Source organism: Fistularia commersonii, chromosome 19 (genome assembly GCF_037954325.1).
Source record: "Fistularia commersonii isolate RoL2024-O1a breed Wild chromosome 19, RoL_Fcom_v1.0, whole genome shotgun sequence".
Classification (NCBI taxonomy): Eukaryota; Metazoa; Chordata; class Actinopteri; order Syngnathiformes; family Fistulariidae; genus Fistularia; species Fistularia commersonii.
The window spans coordinates 12,132,081-12,148,090 of NC_141302.1; the positions used below are offsets into that span (position 1 = coordinate 12,132,081).

Here is a 16,010-nt window from a genome sequence, read left to right on the forward strand (position 1 = left end):
GTGGTGAGAAAGACGGTTCCCAGTTTGAAACCCGTGCGTGACCCGGGGTTTCTGTGTGGTCTTTTTATATTCTCGCCGTGCCTGCATGGGTTCTCTCCAGGTTCTCCAGTTTCCTCCCGCGGCCCAAAAACATGCAGCAAGAGCACTGATGACTCTAAATTGTCCGTAGCTGTGAATGGTTGTATGTCTCTAAATTGGCTCTGTGATCGATTGGCAACTGGGTGTAGCCCGCCTCCGGCCAAATGACTGCTGAGATTGGCTCCAGCCCCCCACCCTGCAGCCCTGCTTGCACGGATAAGCCGGATAGATAATGAGTGACTGTTTATAACTCTCATTGCACTATTTATTTAGATTTTGCACATCGGCCATATGTCTGCACTATAAAACCGTTGTTGCTACGGTATCTGCTGTAATGTACTCTCCGTGGATGGAGGCTTACGCGTTTAATAAGTATCCAAACCCACAAAAAAGGCTCCCTGTTCTTGGATGGATTCCATCTCTCCATGCAGTCCATTCTGAGGACTGCGGGTCTCAGAAGCAACAGCAAGGCATTTATAGGGCAATTGTTTTCAACCACCGCACTCGTCCCAGCATTCTCACACTGCTGTTTTTAAGTGACGATTATATTACAGATGGTCTGAAATTTTTTATTTGGATTTGTGCGCAGGGAGCTTACGACAAAGGCCAAAAACAATTTGTGATGGTCACATTACGAGACTTTTGTTTCTTCTCCAGTGTGAAAAGGGTAATTATAGACAGCAAAACAACAACAACAAGTGATAGATCGTTGCCTAAGTCTTTGGTCAAAGGGGGTTATTTTAGAATGACACTTTTATCCCTGCAAAAAAGTACACCTACAATGGGTCACACATCAATATACAGATTATAGATTGATATTATATATTGAACAATTGATAATGCTGGAAACACTCCAGGCATCTGATATGGGAGTATCTACTCCTAGGAAGATATTGCCATTTATATTTCACTAACAGAAATAGGGCCTTTGAAGGTCATGACATTTATTTTTGTTTATGTGGCCATGCTCTCATACATCCACTGGCTTGATTATGTGCAAATAGAATGCCTTTGCAGACGAAAGCTTTACACAATAGCTGGTTTGAGAAGTAGCACTTTCCTTTCTTCTGCTTCTTCTCTCTCCCTCATACACAGTACATGATGGCATTTTGTCACCTCCAACCATTTCCATCATCATTTCCATGCATTTCTGATCTATAGCTGCTACACACACACACACTCAATGCTGACGTGCCAAGTCATAGGCGTAGTCTGGGCGGGTGTTGTAATGTAACAGCCCATTCACTTTAGCACCAAGGCTGTTTTTTTCCTTGCCCCAAATGGCATTTGGTAGGGTCTGCAGATCAGCCTCAATGGCCCCCCCGCTGGCTTCCTAAAACTATTACACATGTGCAAACACACACACACACATAGGCATGTACATGCAAATGCATCATGTCCTCATCTAGGTGTGTGTGTGTGGGGGGGGCTCTTTACTTGACTGAATTGAGAAACCAAGTTGGTTTAGTATCAGTATTATTCAGCACTTTTAATAACTTCTCAGCAGCCTTGCCCTAAACACACACACATGCACACATGCTTACGTGCATACACACATCCTCACATGCACACACAAATCACAGAGCCTTATCTATGCATGACTGCCACCACTTTTCTCCTCTGACCACCTTTTGTAGGAACAGGAGCATAAGCTTCAGAGGTTCTTTTCAACAGTCATAACCTATGTAACCCATGGCAGCCAGATTATTCACCTCGAATTTATGAGAGAGAGAGAGAAAGAGAGAGTGTGATGGAGAAATATTAATGGATTAAATGTTGAACAAACAATGAGGGGGTGGTCGGGTGAAACCATAACAAACATGATGTGGTTTAGAAGCACTCCACGCAGATCAGGTTCCTTGGCTGAGGGCAGGTTGCAGATCTAAATGGTGTGCAATGATCTTGTTTAAACCACGGTGGTCCGTCCACTCCCACACAGTTGGTGGATCCAGTTCGGCTGCAGTCTGCGGGTCCGTGCACGGCCTGCTGTTAACATCAATGCTTACATGGACAATCGGAATCCAAACAGCCCATCGCTGCAATCTGTGCAGGCAGTTCTATCTGCAATCTTAATAGGAATAGTTTTATAGACAAACTCCAGGTATTTGTCTCCGCACCTGTTGTGATAGACAGGGTTTGACCCCTTTCCCCCCACCTCTTTATCCCTTCTGCCAAAACACACCCATGCATCCATTCATCTATTATCTACTGCTTATCTTACACCAAGGGTTGCAGGGATGCTGGAGCCTATCCGGCTTGCCAGTCAATCGCAAAACCACATATAGAGACAATAACCGTTCCACTCCAGCCACTCTCTCATTCACCCACATTAGGGAAATGTTTCCAATTAATCCCTTGCATGATTTTGGATTGTGGGAGGAAACCAGAGGACACCGGAGAGAACATGCAAACTCCACACAGCGAGGTCCCCTGTGGGAATTAAATCAGGGTCCTTCATGCTGTGAGTTGAAGGCGATAACCGATGCACTTGATTTATAAATGATAAATTATGATAGCAATGAAGAGACTGCAAAATATTTAAAGGCGGCAGATTTGACAATTATGTTTTGCTGTTTATCCATTTTTTTGTTTTAGAAACTTAAAATTGGTATATTATTTGAAAGAAAGGATATTCAAAACAAATTTGGTTTTCAAATATAATTGTTTTTTATTTTATTCATTTGGCTATTTTAGTTTTAAAAGCAATTGGTTGGACTGGTGAAAAGGTAGTAATATCATTTTTGTGACTAATTGGAGTTATTACCTCAGTTATTTCAACGTGAATTGTTTTAATCTATCTAGAAATGGCATTTATAATTAAACTAAAAAAATCTAAGACAAAAGCAAATATAATTTTGAAATTATTCTTTTTGAAAATATAAATACATTTGTAATTATGAGACGGCTGAGTGAAATGAAATACCCTGTTACCCAGTAACACCCAGGGAACCAGTGCTGCCTCACATGTACAGCCTGAGCTGATGGCATGCACACATACACACACACATGCACACACACTCATGGCAAGTTTAATCGAATCGTAAGTATTAAAGAACATTCGCCAGCTGTTTACTTTGATGCTCCACCGCACCAGACCACTGTCATCAAAATAAGCGCCATAAAATCAAGAAAATAATTAATTGGGCTGTCACGCGTTCCCGTTATTGTGTGTTCAAACAGGACATGTAACCTTTGTGTGCACACCTATGCAGTAGCATACAAACACGCAAAAAAAAAAGCCAAGATCATTTTGGCATTGCGGGAGTGTTGTCTCCACTGTGAACTGAGTGATTAGGTTTACAGTTTCAACCTTGGGGCTACAGCGGGCAGGAAACATAGAGTGTGTGTGTTTGTGTGTGTGTGGGGGGGGAGGGGGGGTGCCGGAGGCTAGGATTCTTATTGTATCGGGGCTGGGTGTATTGTTTCAACCCTGAAGTGTTTCTGTACACAGTAAGCTGTTGACCCTTACCTGAATACCTCTTAAAAGGGTTTTCAGCAGCAAAGCTTTGGCACAGTTTCCTCATAGTCATCCGGAGAGAATGCATCATTTCACCAACAGACACGACCAAGGACGTCCTTTCATTACACTTTTATTTCCCGTCTGCCCTTTTCGCTGCTGTTGTCCTCCAACTTTGTCTCTGTTACTAATGCCCGCCCGTGCTGACATCAATATTAATACTCCATCATGTAAGTCTGACACCTCATCACTTATTTTAAACATTAACTTCCCTACCAATTTCCTCCGTCAGCTGTTATCCTTATCTTTCATAGACATGTAAAGGGTAGGTGCCGTGCTGACTGCGCCGCCCCCTGCGGTGATATGGCCACATCGTGGCCATTTTGGTGAGCGCACGTCTGACTCGTGAGCCCATCTGGGTTAAATAAAGCACCGGTTTTATGACTGTAAAAACTTCCGCAATAAGCAACTCGTTATGTGGTAAAATGTTTATAATCTATGTGGGGAAAAAAAAGGCCCTCTTATACAACGTATTGTCAAATTATTCAAATTCATATGATATGTATCTCTATTAACTGATATGGCTGTTAGATAACTTGTTTCCACTCTTCAGTTGGTTTTGCACCAGATGGTGTTAAATGTTTATGTTTGGAATTTCTAATACGCAATAATCAACACATTGTGGGGAAAAAAGACACTTTTAATTCTTAATCTTTATTTTTTTTCGCATCATCTTGATACTTGGTGAATATAGACCATCGAACTGGCATGAAATAATGAAAATAGAGTGTAGGCTTGGACCGGGTTTACCCTTCCTCACGACACGTCGCGTTATCTTTCCCATTAAATTTTAAGTAAATAACATAATTCATTGATGTAAAAGTAGTTGTTTCAGGAGGGCAGAGACAATGGCCTCTCCTGAGTCAACATCATCTCACATAGTGCTATAAAGCTAATCTAATATTGGCTCTGCTCAGTGGAGGTAGATGACCTTGGAGTCGGGGTACGCCGTGGCCCGGACAGCTAATGGTCTATGGATAGTCGAAGGGAAAAAAGGCACAGTGAGCTTCATTGGTTACTTAATGGTGGCTGTTTAATCAAATCTTCTTTATGCCATCTTGGTTTCTTGTGTCTTTTTTTGTGGCGAGGAATTCGCTCAGCGTGTCAAGAAGAGGAGATGAGATGGGAACCAGATGTACACCAGGACCGTTATTGTGCCTGTATGTGTGTGTGTGTGTGCAAACCCCCTGCAGCTAAATGGGGATAAGACAATGGTGTTTTTGCCTGACGCTAAAGGCTCATCAAGGGCGGTCCCTCCTCGGCTGACAAGCGTGAGTGGCTAAACACACACACACATGCACCAGCACGCATACACTCCAGCTGGGATGGTACCCAATGACAGACACTGGGACTCACAGATGCCCAGGTGGCGCAGGAAACCCTGGAGCCATGCCCAGACTGGCATAGGAGAGGAGGACACACTTAAAAGAAAGCAGCACACATATGGAAACACACACATACAGTTGCAAAGGCTTAAACACACCTATAAAAGCTCCTGTCCCTGACACACAGACACACACAAAAACACACACTCTTGCTCACTCCCCACCTTCTCGCAATTAACACTGCTCCTATAGCTGGAGGCGCAGAGGAAATGAGGTTTGGGGTTTTTTTTTGTGTGTGTGTGTGTGTGTGTTGAAGAGAGAGAGTTGTAAGGAGGTAGACGGATTAAGGAGGAGGTGGGTGGAGGGTTATGGTTGGCGGAGGAAATATAATGTGTGGCATGGAACTATGTACTCGGGTACGGTAATGACTGCTCACGAGAGGCGCTGTGTATCAGGGTACAGCCATGCCCGGATGTGTGCATCGCCCTGTGTGTGTGTATATGCGTGTGTGTGTGTGTGTGTGTGTGCGCGCGCAAGCGCGTGCACATACGTGTGCCCACATTAAGTCGTTCCCACCCGTTCCCTCTCCGGGTATCGTGTTCGGAGGCTGCAGTTCATTCCTGTCTGTCTGATTGTGTTGTCGTGCAGTCATGGCTAATTACCTTGATAGTCTGTTGACAGCACTGAGACAATTAAACAGTCAAATGGAAAACAGGAGGGGTAACTTGTCTGAAATGTCCTCTCTCAGAGTTGAACTAAAGAGTGATTCATCTCCAACATGTGTTTATAATAGGAAATCGTTTACAGGCGAAAAGGGATGGAGTTTATTTAGTAAATCGTGGCGTGGCCGGCCCGCAGTCAGGTTGGCTGGGGGGTAAAGGGTTTGGATTTTGTTTATGTTTCTCCTGAGACATCAAAATGCATATATTTTAAAATTAAAATAGAGCAGCATCTGCAAGTTCATTCCCAATGCTCCCATGCTATATATTTTTCATTGAATGCGCACCTGAGGTGTTTATGAATCGGAGCAGTCGCACATATAGATAAGTACTCTGCATTCTCCCTTTCTAATAAAAACCTTGAAGAGATAGTCAAAGTTATTTACTCTACGCTGTATTGTTTTGAAATATCCAATGTACTGTATGTTGGAATGTGCAGAAAAATGCTGGACCCGCCTCATGTTTGCTTTCCCATTATCGTTGTTTATTTTCTCGCAATTAAAGGATTATGGAATTATCAAGAGGGAGAGATAAGAACATACGTGCACGTTTGTGTGATTATTTTTTGATTACTTGTCTGTTATTCCTATAAATAAATTGTAGTCTTGTTTAAACTGTGAAATGTATATAACTCCGACCTAAGCCTCCAGTGAACGGGTCGAATTTGATCTGTGATTTCAGAACCTTCTTATAACAGCACCAAATGTTATCTTGATGAAAAAGTTTGACTGGTGACAGTTTGTCCATCCCCGCTCAGCTGCGATGCATTTTCTCAGGTATCAGTTAGACTGTGGCGTTGGAAGAAAAACAAAATATCTTTATTATCATTGTACAGATTACAAGCAAATTCCTCCGCTGCGTTCCAGGTGCCCTCTACAGAGTAGCAGGCAGCCAGACGGAGGCAACCGGGGAGCTGTTATGGGTTGTTTAAATAGTGTCACGATCAGGAGGCCTGACAGAGGAGTGATAGCACTGGAAACCAAAGGATCCTGAGAAAACCCACACAGAAGCTGAGGAGCATTTTTGTTAAAAACCCTTCATTCGACCTTGGTTTGTCAGATCGCTGTGTTGCTTTTTAGTGCCCAGCATACATGTAGATGTCGCTACCGCCTGATTGGGTTTTCAACCATGCGCATCACATTTTAACCCCTAATTTAAAAAAAAAAAAAAGCTAATCCAGGATAAGCAAAAGGTGGCGCTCGAGGCACAAAGATGACGTCATGAAAATACAAGGTTAGCAAGCATTTTCCTTCTTCTAATTGCCATGGCTAGAGGCCTGATATCTGTTTCTGTAGCTCACAATGTGCAGGATGCTGGTTTGTGTTCCCTGTAGACAGTTATTCAGGTAATCAAAGAGCTTCCCTCTTTGTCTGTCTCAGAGTAAGATATTCTTTGCATCTTTTTAGGTACTCGATTTCTACTACATAGATGGTTTTCACAGCCATCTGGCCGTTGCTCCAAGTAACACTGCCGAATTTTGTGACGGGACTGATGTGACACTTACCACTTGATTATTGGTTTTAAAGGATTTTTGAGAGGTCCGTGAAAGACAGCTTTGCCTACGCTTTTCGTATTTTTATCCCATTGATGGACTTTCAATCGTCAATGTTAGAGACAAGATATTTGAAGCGTTTGACTTTTTTTAAGGTGTCATTTTTGAGTTTGCATTTTGCCTCTTAGAGATTACCGTAATTACAGTTTTTTGGATGTTGAGCCCCAGTTCTGCCTTTTCACTCTATTCATCAGTGATGTCAAACAGTATTTGCAGTTCTTTCTCAGTTGTGGCAGTGACCGCTGTGTCATCAGCATATTGGAGGATGTTGCTCTATAATGCCGATTCAAGGCGGTCCTCTCAAATTCCTGTAGGATATGTTTGCTGTGTAGGGAGAACAAATCTGTTGATGAGTTACATCCCTGTCCGGCTTCTCTCCTTATCGTCACTGACTGCCTGCCTGCGCTTGTTCTAGCACCCAATGGCAGCGGTTTGCCGGTACAGATTCTTGATAATTCTCAGACCTTTTCTGTCCATCTTCAAAGTTTTCAGTAACGTTTAGCACTGTGTTACTATTTTTCCTTCAGAAGCGCCTCCGTTGTGTAAATTCAGGAAAGTTAACATTCTCTTGAACGCTCCAGACATGTCTGATTGTTCAATCAGAAGACATTTTCAAATATTCTGCTGCTCAGTGGATTTGACCCCCTTCCTCTTTAGCATTAGTCAATGAACAAAGCTATTCATTTTATTTGAGAAGTTCTTTTCTTTCGTCCTTTTTTGATGCATTTTCTTCAACAAACTGAAAATGGGGTGAATGGACACCGCACCAAGTGTTGCCAATACAGGGAAATTTATTTTAAATTGAGGTTGCAATGTCAGAAGACCAAACTCTCAGCTTCAGGAAAAGTTAAATTAGGATGTCAAGTTGACAGATGTTAGGACTTGTGTTGAGCTTTATATTTCCCACATGTGCAACTTGTTAATATCCCCAGCTTACATCTTAACATCAAAATCTTTTACAAAAAAAATTCTTGGCTTTACTGTCCAGTCTTGGAGGTTATTATTTAACTTCAGCCCAAGTCCCATTTGCAGAATTCCAGTGTCTCCCTGGCACTACTTTGAAGCCTGCTTCCAACTTGGATTCCATTTCCAAGTAGAAGAACTTATGCAGCACCATATTGTTGACTCTCTGTAAAAAATATTCCTGCACTTTAGATGATTGCTGCTGTTTTCCTGGGAAAAGGCTCAAACGACGTCGCAATCTGCCACTGTCATTGGGCCTTAAAGTAGTCTCTGTCTGCAAAATAACAAATGGAATAATAATCATAAAAAGATGGATAGAGAGAGCACTTTACTGTTATTATACATTCATGCGACAAAATTGTGGTGACATCTCTTCATCCGGCGTAACCATAAAAAGAATAATACGACAGTAAAATTGACAATAAAAACATAGAGGAGATAATAAAACAGCAAAAAAAAATAACATAGGTGCCAGCAGGAGACGGCGCAGTATGTGTTTACTCGCTATATATAAAAATAGCAGTATCTGCCCATTACAATAACTACAAGAAATATGTGATCAAAGTGGTACTGTGCGCACCTGCATTTCCGTGTGCGCGTGTGTGTATGTGTGCATCTTGTTTGCATGACGTGTGTTTGGGTGGTGATTCTTCTTCCGGATAATAGAATTCAGAGCTTGCAGGAAGTAATATTTTTCTCAGTCTTACATGGTCCGTCCGTCCAGTTCCTCCTGGGTCAGGAAATGCAAACAAACAAAACAAGTGGCGGATATTTAGCGCCTTGCGCTAGCATATTAACTCAGACAGAGGCTTCTTTAAGAGTCAAGCCAATGAGCATCTTTTTTTTCTGGTTCTCCCAAATGTCTCCTTCAAATTACTTTAAATTTGACACTGCACTTCATTAAACCCTCAGCAGTGCATGAGCCAAGTTTTAAGAAAGAATAGGTTGAGTGGTTGTTGTTTAAATCAAAGAACACAAACACTTTCGGGAAGAGACGTAGTCACACAGAATTAATGATGCCGGCGGTTAAAAATCCCTGCGACGAGATGACTGGCTTCATTGTAAAGTTCACATCTACTGATTTTCAAGGTTAATTTATGTTGTTGAGATGTTGACAATGAGTCACTCCTTGTAATCACAACAACACAGATATGTAAAATTCATAAATCTAAGTCCTAATAGTTACCAGCACTGAGATAATATGGAGTACGTGCAGAGTCACCGTTTTTTTTTTTGTAGCTTCACATTTATTCAGTGAGCCAATAAGTTTCTGTCACATTTACTAATAAACTGCTTGATGAATTATTTTGCCACTATATAGTGAGAAAATTTACTGTTCATTTACTCATTTGATCTTATCAACCCACTGCATGTTTATGATTTGGAGTGGGAGGACGACCATGTAAACACCACCTAGGCCCCAATCTCGGAAACCAACAGCACCACCCTATCTTTTTTTTTTTTAGTATTGGTATTAGTTGTGATTTGCGCTACATAAATTACATTTGACTTGATTATTATTACTTTTATTGTTATTATCCATCCATTGTCTGCTGCTTATCCTGCACTCAGGATCCTGGGGGACGCTGGAGCATAGCCTAGCCAATCCCAGTCAATCGCAGGGCCACATATACAGACAGAAAACCGTTCACTCAGTCATTTGGGGAAATTTTCCAATTTTTTTCTGATTAACCTACAAACTCCACACGGAAAGGTGTCATGTCAGAACCGAAAAAAGGGTCCTTCATGCTGAGAGGCTGAAGTGCCGCCGTGCTGCCCAGTAATTATCATTGTTTTGTTGCAGTAAAATCTTTTTTTTGATCATTATTATAAATACTTTATTATTGTTATCAAAGGACATGCTTTATTTGTCCCACTTGCTAATACTAAGCCCAAAAATAGTGAAAAAGAAAAGGAAAGTATAGTTATAGTGTATATTATAGTATAGTATAGTAGTATAGTGATGAGGCTTCAGACATCCCCAAATCAATGGGCCTGACAGGTAGATTTACTGTTTGATAGCAAAATTCAATTATAAACCCCAATATATATAATTTCCGTCATCAATGTATTTATCAGTTCAATTTTTTATAAATTAGTCAGTGACGTGATCAGAGGCTTGATCATTTATACACATAGTTTTTTTTGTTTGTTTTACTCTGACTCAGTTCTTGAAAACAAAAGAATCCTCGAATCAGGTATTCTATATTTGCTGATTAAAGATTAATGGACTAATGATTCTTCGTCTACTTTTACTGTCATTTGAGTATAATCTATATAAACAATCATGTAATCTCGATCCCTTTTCTAAATCATTTCAACTGTCGTCCCTGCTTTCTGCCATCTCCGCCAGCCACTGTTTATCTTTTATTTACTATTACCTGGATTATATCTCTGCAACACACCTCGCAGCGCCTTCAAAACTACCCCTCTGAAAATGTTACAGTGAGTTAGTCGCAAGTTGGGATAGTTTATTTAAATCACTTGGAGTATGATTTATATGCTCATCCATCTTGGATTATGAGTCTACACGGCACCCCAGGTTACAGTCTTTACATAATCAGATTTAGGGATGGTAGCTTGTTGGAAAAGTGAAAAAATAAAAAGAACACATCTGCAAACTCCATATGCTTCTCTGAGATAGAGAAACTACCATATATATACATATATATATATGTGTGTGTGTGTGTGTGTGTATGTGTGTGTGTGTGTGTTTGTGTTTTTGTGTGTGTGTGTGTGTACGCACTGTTGGTCCCATAGGTGATAATAGCTTTCATTATGTACACATATTACACACAAATATAATTTACATAAACATGATTAGAGAATTAAGGGGGTTAAGGGTTACTGTCATTTAGAGGCGGGGGTTGGGCTGCGAGCTGGATTTAAGATGCATTATGGGATTTTTAACAATTTTTTTTTAGGCATTCTGAGCATTCATTGGATACAGACAGGGGAGAATGAAAGAGTGGCTGACACGCAACAAAGGTTGCGAGTGGAATTTAAATCCACAGCCACAGTGATGAACCTCCACTCCACCCCTGGGAGCGAATAAATCAAGGGTGTATACACACAGGTTCACCCAAAGATAACGCTCGCCCATGGAAAACAATCACTTCTCAACTCGCCGCCGGCGGCATTTTGAGAAAAACGCAGATTGATTTTCGAAAAGGAATATAGATATTGCTCAGACAATTCCGAGCCTCAGACAACATCCCAACCTCTCAGCACGTAGCTCTTTTGTGTCCAGAACCAGTGAATTAAACAGGAGTGGAGCCGGCAGCAGGGCAGGCTTGGCATCGGAGCCGTTGCTGTCGACCCATTCCAGATTGGGTCTTCGGGGAAAGTGGGAGGGTGCAAAGGGGCGGGTGGGTGAGGGTACAGTTGGCAGAGTTGTTCAGACTCTTAAGGCCATGCTTGAGGCAGTGTGTCCGTGTGCGCTTGTGTGTGTGTGTGTGTGTGTGTTTTGGCAGGACGTGCGCTGGCAGCGCCCCCGTCTGACACCACAGTTGGTCCCCTCTGGATATCTTTCACACACCCCCGCCCCTGGCTCTCCTCCTCCCCATCCTCCATCCCCCGTCTTCCGGGGGAGGAGACCGAGCCATTTTATTCCCCGATTTCACCCTCCTTGTCCCCTCAGTCCCCCTCCTCCACACATCATTCTCCATCATCATGTCCGGAGCCTTTGCTGCGGTTAAAGTAACACAAAGTGGCTTAGATTCCAAAAATACTAAGTAAACAAAAACAACTGCAATAATTATTTGATTGTAGTACTGTTGTAATAACATATTTATTGGATTTTACTGGTGAACAGCTGATGTAACATATATACAATTTGCTGTCCACTGAACACCAAGTGTCTGTTTTCCCCAGATTTTTACCTTCATGAACTCTATCTTCATGTTCTGTATCTAATTCTAGACATACAGCAAGATGCTTACAATTATCAGGTATTTAAATTTAAGTTCTTGAAAGACTTTTTTAGTGAAATATCGAAGATTTATTGTTAGGTACATGATCAATCGTTCTGATCCCATCGTAAATAAAGGAGTATAAAGCTTAGTACTTTGTATTTGGTCCCAGGAAAGAGACGGTTATGGCTGAACATGGTGGTTAGAATGTGCTACATTTTGCCAAAAGCTTACTCTGAGTGAGAACAAACTGAAAAATAACAGATTTAGAGGTCGATTCCAAGACGCGTAAAAGATTCGCAAGGCTTTCGGGCCGAGGGGCTCAACTCATTTCAACAAAATCGGATGGACAAATTAAATGTTTGTGGCAAATAAGCGCTCACACACACACACTTCTAATGTTTATGAAATGGAATTACAGACTTTGATGGTGGTGAACGTGTATCTGTGTGTGTGTGTGTGTCTGTGTGTGTGTGTGTGTGTGTGTGTGTGTGTGTATGTGTGTGATAGAGAGCGAGAGAGAGAGTCTGTACCAGCCTTCTGCTGAAGCATTTCCCAGCTGTTCCAGGGGTATGTATGAAAACAATTAAAAAAGAAATACTTTCTCAGCTCAAAATACACTACTAATGTCACTTCATCCGAACTATTGAAGTATTCGTAATCCACAAATTATTTAGATCCGTGGTTTTGACTGCAAAGCAAGTGGATGAATGTCATAATCTAGTAATTACAACTGTCATTATAATACTGAGTAGATTTTTTTTTCGTATTTCTCTTCGTGGAACGAAGCTGCTGCTCAAAGTAGTGAAATAAAGTGAAGTGCAAATACCTCAAATACGATACTTGAGAAAAAGTATCTCGTTGCTGTCTATCCTTGTGGCTGTTATATCTTATCCTAGATATGCGTTTCAGCCCGAAAACATCAGCATGTTATATTTTGTGCGGTTACGGCGGCCGCTTAACGAGGAATTAATTTGGAAAATATAACTCGACAATAAAATAATGAAACAGAGTCGGCAGAGAAAATAAAACTTTATTGCGGGTTTAACAGGCTGTTTTCAGGCTGCTGTGGTCAGAGAGGAACTACCGTCGTATTGGCAGTGGATGCCAATATATGACATGCAATAAAAAAGCTATAACCGTCGGATGTAACTGCAGATACGATCAAATGTCTTCCTAGCTCGCGACCACAAACACGTCTCTATTTGGAGGTCGGACTGCAAAGCCCTGCCAAGTCTGTTTGCCTCATTTATAATCAAAAAGTTCTCGAAATCTAACACAGGCATAAAACGTATAAACGGGGTGTTTTCGAGGGCAATAAATATCAGGCCTGAGATCGAACCCTTTTATCCGACCGCGACGGGGCTTGTTAAGCGATTCCCGTCTGGCGCGATAACATTATTTCTACGTCAAATTTGACGAACTGATTTGTTATTAACGCATTCCTCGTCTGAAATCGAGATACGGCCTCACCCTGAAAACAAACAATCTGGATTCAAAAAGGCTGCCGGTTTAATTCCAGGGAGGTTTTTTTTTTCTCTCTTTTTTTTTTTGAAGACAGCAGAATGAGGTTGATGTAACCCCATTAGATGAAGTTTAGGAGTCAGCGCAGTCGCGCAGTTTAAAGCAGTGTGTCCCTCCATCCCTTATTCACTCCCCTCCCCCCCATGTCTTTGTTCCCTCCCGGTCCCTCATCTGTTCTACATTCAGGACAGTAGTCCGCCTGCTACCCTGAGTATTTGCTTTATTTACCCGAGGAGGTCTAAGACGGCACCAGTTTAAAGGAGAAAGCAGACAAGGAGGTTCTGGATAGATGAGCCTCAGGCTAACAAGAATAACATTTTTGCGCCTGAAAAAAAAAAAAAAAAAAAAAAAGTTTTTTGCCCGTCCAGGAGGTTGTTGGGAGCGGGTGAAGGGGGAGAATAGAAAAGAAGAGCGGGGGGGGGGGGGTCGGAAAACCGCTAAAATCTTCACGGTGCGCCGCACACAAGCACATCTGTGCGAAACTCCGCTCGAAATTTACCGTGAAGGCACATTCTTTATTCGCTCTGTTCTGTCCTGAGTTGCTTGGGCGCACCGTCCCCTGTGCCTCCCCACCCCCCCACCCCGCAACAGCCACCACCACCCCCGCTGGTCCCCGCCCTCTGTGTTTCTCTGTGGCAGATGGGCAATATGTATGACAGCAAGGTCATCGGGTCACATCCACATGGGGGGGGGGACTCTCCTTTTGTTTCTGTGTGTGTGCGTGTATGTGTATTTTGACCTTTCACATACTCGTATTCTGAGTTTTTTTTGCTGTTTTCTTAATAATAATGATAATATGAATAAAGTATTTATTTATTATTCCTTTTAATGTCGGTATATTTTCAAAAAATTGTTCGTGTGGCTGCTGGAATCTTTAAGTCATATTATTTTTGAGTTTAATGAGTTGAATGATCAGCCATGTACAAGGGGATTTCGGGGGTATGCTTTGTCACCCCACAGACTGTTAGACCCCCATCCCCCGACATTACACACACACACACACACACACATGCAGACTCCCCTGTCGTGCTTGCAGCAGCAGACATGCGTGACTGTCTGTGTGGCACAGTCACGCATGTGTTCACGAGTATCTGCATATGTGTGTCTGAGAATCTGTGTGTGTGGGTGAAGGAGGCACAGACAGCATGGATGAGGGTATTTATATGCGTGAGTGTGTGTGTGTGTGTGTGTGTATGTGTTGCCATTGTGTGTGAGACAGAAGCCTGAGGGCATGCTCATCAGCAGAGAGACATAGATTTGCATAATGAAATTCCCTCTATCACACTGCCGCAGAGGACAAAATAAAACAAGACCCTTAACAAACCCTTTAAACACCTTGGTGGATACAACAAAAGTACACACGCACCCACGTACACTCAAACATTTATCCATCACAATGTCGATTGTACCTTTCACCTCTTAGAACTATAGCTACCGTTGACGTTGCCGGTTAGATTCGAGTGCATCCTCTCTCCTCTGTGTCACACTAAAATGGCATTCTCTTTCACACCTGGTGCGATTCAGATAAGTGTGTATGTGTGTGCGTTTGTGTGTGTTCATGTGTGCTTGTGTTTTTTGCAAAAACAATGTTTGTGGTAGGACTTTTTGTCTGAAAATGAAAGTGCAGGAAAAAGGCTCATCTCTCTGACCTGGTCATTCAATCGAAGAATCCACTCATCATGTGAACACACCGGTTATGTTTGTCAAGCTGTGTGTGCGTGTGTAGGAGCGTGTTAGTTTGTGTCTCTATATGTGTGTTTTCGACAGAGTTTGTGCACCGGGGCTCTATCAGTGTATCTGTCAGGCAAGTTGATGAAGGCAACCAGGGGACCTTCACATGTGCACGCCTGGCAGACAGGAAATATCCCATCGCCGCAATTCTGTGCCTGCCTGAATATAATGCGGTACACGCTTCAACTGCATGGGGGAGGAAGATCGAGCAGGCGCCGAGGGAAGGAAGGAAGGAAAAAGCTGGTCGATAGAGGAGGGTAGGTGAGTGACTGCACAGAAGATAGCTGGGCGAGAGAGGGTGGGTGAAAAGTAGAGAGTGAGAGAGATCAGTTGTTTTGGACACGCATCATTTTTCCTCCAAAGGGCACTGGCAGCTGTTGTGTGTAATGCGGGGCGGGGGAAGAGGGAGGTGGGAAAGAGGAAGGGACAGAGGGGGAAACCAAAGGGGGGGTCAGGGGGAGATGCCACAAATGCATCGGAGGGGAAAAGCATCCTAAACCACCTGTTTCATCTCGGATATAAAAACAAAACAAAACAGGGTACGATGGCCGAGATAGACAGAAACACCAAAGATCTCCAGGATGTTATTCACATGCAATTATAGCACCATGACAACGTTTAACTGATGCTGGTCTCCTTAACTAACAACGGTACACATGAATGCTCACCGAGTCTTCCCATTTTGAGATT

General features: G+C 42.4%; 1 long non-coding RNA gene across 1 annotated transcript in view; it reads left to right on the plus strand.

Moving 5' to 3' along the window:
- The window catches only part of LOC147223734 (uncharacterized), a 33,592-nt gene extending 18,078 nt beyond the window's left edge, over positions 1–15,514 (plus strand). Inside the window, exon 3 of the long non-coding RNA XR_015107632.1 lies at positions 15,357–15,514. This is a non-coding gene — a long non-coding RNA (uncharacterized LOC147223734). The remainder of the gene's footprint in view (positions 1–15,356) is intronic.
- The last annotated feature ends 496 nt before the right edge of the window (positions 15,515–16,010 follow it).